This window comes from Vulpes vulpes, chromosome X, assembly GCF_048418805.1.
Source record: "Vulpes vulpes isolate BD-2025 chromosome X, VulVul3, whole genome shotgun sequence".
In the NCBI taxonomy this organism is placed as follows: domain Eukaryota; kingdom Metazoa; phylum Chordata; class Mammalia; order Carnivora; family Canidae; genus Vulpes; species Vulpes vulpes.
Genome location: NC_132796.1, coordinates 46,502,215 through 46,507,381, shown reverse-complemented (window position 1 = coordinate 46,507,381; position 5,167 = coordinate 46,502,215). Strand labels below are relative to the sequence as shown.

General features: G+C 39.8%; 1 pseudogene; it reads right to left on the bottom strand.

The window, feature by feature from the left end:
- Positions 1-593: 593 nt before the first annotated feature.
- Positions 594-4,331, bottom strand: LOC112912307 (TFIIA-alpha and beta-like factor; annotated as a pseudogene).
- Positions 4,332-5,167: the final 836 nt, after the last annotated feature.

Below are 5,167 nucleotides of genomic sequence, written 5' to 3'. Positions count from 1 at the left end.
AGGAATGTTGCATAAACAATATGAGGAACTTTCTGGCTTTGAAACTTAAGAATGTTTTCATAAGGGGGGGTATGCTATAGTTTCTACAGATAATTTTACAATAAAGTATTTTTAGGGGAAGTTAATTACAATTCTTATCCGGGGTGGTAGGGGGTCTAGCTTGATAGTTCTCAATCAACCTCTTGTTTTGTCATCTTTCATATCCCACTTTCAGAAAATTGGGCCCCATCAGGATAGAAGCAATAAGACTGCTTTTTTTGGAGAAGGATATTAATATGTTTACAAGCATTCTCTTTTTTTAAGACTTTATTATTTATTGGGAGAGAGAGAGAGAGAGATCACAAGCAAGGGGAAGGGCAGATGGAGAAGTAGACTCTCCACTGAGCAGGAACTCCGATGAGGGACTCAATCCCAGGACCCTGGGATCATAACCTGAACTGGAGGCAGAAAGGCACCCAAGCATTCTCTTTCTATATTTATAGTTTTTGGTAAGGTTTAAGGACACAAAAATTGGAATAATATTATTGGAAGATAATTTAATTTCAGTGGTTTTAAAGACCACTGTAAACAAGCAAACATACCTAATGACTCTATTAGCTAATAGTTGCAATTTGGTACTGCATGTCAAGGTTCTCATCCACATCTCTTGTTCTTCCTATTTCATCATTGGAAGATGTATCACCGGTTCCATCTATTTGAATTATTTCATTAATATCATCAGTTACCTGAATGATTAAATCCATCTGAGAATTAGAATCCTTCTCTGAGACAGGTAGGCTTCTGGGCTCCTCTGTATTTCTTTGTTGCTTTATAGAATCACATCCAAACATCTTATTTTTAAGAACATGAAGCTGAGTATCAGACATGTGCCGGTGCTGGGCCCCCTGTTGGCTGGTGGAGAAGGGCCTACCATTCAGATTTTGAGTCATGCTGCCTGAAACACTGAGCACGGGCTCCACTTGGGAATCTGTCTGAGAGACCTGTGGAGGAAACACAACACCTGGAAGAGTGATATACTGCGAGCTTTCCGGCTGACTCAACAAGGCTTCAGACATGATTTCATGCTCATTTGCAGGAGGTGCAAATATATCACTGGTGGCATTTTCTAAATGTTTCCTATCCTCTGTCCCAGAATGAAGAATTGTGGGTTGCTGGAGCACAGTTTCTATTCTCTGTGATTTTTCAGTAGTGGCATGGAGAGAACATGGGTTCAATTGTGGAACACTGGTCTGGATTATTGGAGGCTACCCCAGCTGCTGAAAGACTTGCTGAATTGGATGTAGAATACTTGCTCTTCCAGAAGTCTGTGTCACCATAATTGGTACATTGGCTTTATAAAGGTGACCAGATGCAGTCTTCAGTGTCACACCTGCTGGCACATGAATAGGATATCCAGAAAAAGTGAAGCTTGCACTAGAGCTTGAGGTCACTAGGAACCATGTCACAGATGAGTACACCTTACTAAGGCGCTGTGTGGACAACGTGCAGAGATACCTTGTTTGTTCTTTAAAGGCACAGGCTTTGGAGTCACAAAGCCTTGAGTGTGACTTACCGTCTAATCAGTGAAATGGAACAAAGTACTCCACACCTAAGAGGGCTGTTGCAGAGAGTCAAACAAGCCAGAAAATGTAAGTTGCCAAGTCTAGCATCATTTGTGAGATGTTATAGGTGTCCACAGAGTGGTAGCGGTTGTCATTATTGAGATTTGGCAAATTATTAGGTGAATAATTTCCAGCCAGAGAAATAATTCAAGACAGTGAAGTAGCAGCAGTTGATTAATGCAGTTGAAGGAGCAGAGTCTAAGTTCAGGAAACTGGCATCTAGTCTTAATTCTACCCCTGACTTGATTTGTGATCTTGAGACAGATCCTTCCCTTCACTGGGCCTCAGTTTCTCCATCTGAACCAGAGGATTTGCACCAGATAATTCCTGAGGATATTTCCTGCCTATCTCTAATTATTTCCTCCCAGCTAAGCCGTTAATTGTTTCTCTGAGTGCAACAGCAGATTCTTTGCTGCCCAGTGGCTTGTTTCAGAATAACTTTCCTTGGCAGGTTCCCTGTGCCCTCTGCTGGTTGCTGAGAGATGCTGGCTATCTTTCCTCTGAGTGTTATAAACACCTGTGCAGACAGGGACTGGGGCCCAGGGAAAAAGCAAAATGGAGTGGAAAAGCTAAATATTAGGGGTCATTGATGTAGGTTAAGGTACCATTGATCATTGGTTCAATCACTTCATTTTATACTGGGACATTTTACAGTCCCAAAGAAGGGAAAAGATTTCCCAACACAGAGACAACTGGAAGTAAAGAGGACCTGAGAGTTCTAGTGTTGGCTCTGCCACAAATTCTACTGACAAACCCCCTTCTCTCTCTGGGTTTTAACATTCTTCTCTGCTAACTGGAAATCCTCATCCTACTCTCGGGCACTTTTCAGGTCTACTATGAAGCTAAGTTGAGATAATGGATATAAAAACAATGCATTGCTAACTAGAAAATGGTACCTGATTGCAATGGGTCATTATAAGAAAATGGACTAGCAGAATGGCTCAGATCCTTTTGTATTTCTCAGGGAAACTGGGCTTTGACTGACTTCATCCAGGGTGTTTTATCCTTAAGGCCTATTTATCCAACTCTCCAGAGCTAAGTGGCTCTTGAAACTATAGCTGCTTTGGCCCAGATTTGGCTGTGGTCACACCTAGGCCTGCACTTGTGGCCTAGGAAGTGGTGCAGCTTCAAGAGGATGAGGTCAGAAGGTAGGGTGGGGTTTCTTCAGAGCTCTTCATTTGGGAAGTTTTTCAAGTGTCAGTGGGGACTGTAAATTCTCTGTGCTTTGCTCATTGAATTAGGATAATGGGGAGAGTAATACTAATAATTGTAATACTTAAAATTTACACAGTGCTCAGGCACTCTTCTCAGCCATTTACATGTATGAGTTCATTTCACCACATAACTACCCTATACATTGAAGACTATCTTTAAAATTCAGGTGATAATAATGCCTACCTTATAGGATTGTTCACATAAGTACTTGTAACAGTGTGTAGCCAAGAATCATTGTGCAATACCTGTTAATTATTTGCATTGGTTATTAAAAGCAAATGCCACATACAGGGATTGTACCTCAAGTCTGTTATTAGCTAACACCTTAGTAAGAATTAGTAGAATGCAAGTTAAGGGAGTAAGATGAGGAATAAGCATTCTTTAGATTTGTACAGGACTTTATACTTTGCAGATTGCTTTCATATATATATATATATATATATATATATATATACACAGAGATACTTGCAAAACTATTTTAATTATAATTGCCATTATTATTATCATTATTTCCATATGATATGAGGAATTTGGGTCATGCTATATGAGGAACAATACATTGAAGTCAAAATGCCTAGTTTCAAAGTCCTGGCTCTATTACTTAATTGAGTATGTGACTTTTGATAAGTCATTTAACTACTTTGATTCTTGGTTTCCTTCATTTGTCAACTGGAAATAAGAAGTCTCCCCTGTTTTCTTCCTAGGAAAGAAAGAAAACATAGACATGTTGAATACCTATGTGTTTTTACTTCTGTTATCTTATTTGATCTCCCCAGTGTCCCTGCTCTATTGATCTCATCACCACTCTATTTTACTATGCTTCTGCCTAGAAATGGTACTCATTACCATACTCAGAAGCAGTTAGGACAGTGGCTATTGTCCCTGTCTCACAGCTGAAGAGACTGATACTTATCTAAGGATGCAAAGTGGTAGACATAGGGATCCTAGATTTTATGTCAATGCGGGATCTATACTGCTTCTCACTCCATTCTTGGGTCTCTTGAGAATTACTGAGTCTAATTTCTCCATTCTCTTAGCTACTGTACTTTTCAAAGCTGGTACCTTTCAAAACTATGGACTGTGAAGGAAACTACAGTCAGGCTTTTCTGACCAATTTGCCAACTATTCTGGCCTCTCTCATCTCCTCCCCCACCCCAACTATTGACTTGGGTACTCACTATGTGTTCAGCTTCTCTTTCCTGGTGGGAGGGCTGGGTAGGGTACTTTCTGAGTAAGCAAGGCTGCCTCCCTGCTGTAGGTTCTGCTATCCAGACCATCGGGGACATTTGACAAAAAAGAGGAAAGTCCAAAATGGGTATCAAGATATTTCTGAACACACAAAATTATGAAATTGATATGATAGGAGCTTTAGTTGGAGCAGGCAGGTAGTAAATATCCTTTAAAGACATTAGGAGCCATAGTGATTTTAACCTTAATTCAGGAGGGGCTTTAGCAAAAGTATTAATGGTTGCCTTCCACCCTTCTTTTCTTACCCATTTCCAGCTGTGGGGGCATTGCCCCTGTCCTCTAAGCTTCAAGCTGCTTAGTTCTGGTCCCTCCCCAAGGTGCAATTTCGAAAAGACTTTGTCCTTCTGTATTGGGTATAAATGTGTACCTCCAGATATATCTTCAAGTCCTAATACACAGGACCTGTAAATGTGACATTATTTGGAAATAGGGTCCTTGCAGATATAATCAAGTTAAGATGAGATCATACTGAACTTGAAGATTGTGGATTTCCAGGAATTACTTTAATCTTGTCTAGAAAGTCAGAGTAGCATGTCTGTAGGCAGACAGACCCACCATTTACTAGTTATGTGATCCTTGGATAACACACTTATCCTTTTTTAACCTTGGTTTCCTGACTATAAAATGTGCTACTATCTCTTATGAAATAGCTGTGAAAACTGAATGAGATAGCATGCATGAATATACTCAGCAAGGTATCTGATACACACTAGGTGTTTCATAGATATTTCATAGGTGTTAATTTCTTTACTCTTTTTCCATTTGGAGGTAAGTATTTTGGGAAATAAAGAAAAACTTGGAATGAAAGCAGCTGACTATCACCTTAATTCCAAAACCAAAGACCCCACCAAAAAGGAGAATTATAGACCAATATCCCTGATGAACATGGATGCAAAAATTCTCAGCAAGATACTAGCCAATAGGATACAACAATACATTAAGAAGATTATTCACCATGACCAAGTGGGATTTATCCCTGGGATGCAAGGCTGGTTCAACACTCGTAAAGCAATCAATGTGATTGATCATATCAGCAAGAGTAAAAACAAGAACCATAGGATCCTCTCAATAGATGCAGAGAAAGCATTTGACAAAATACAGCA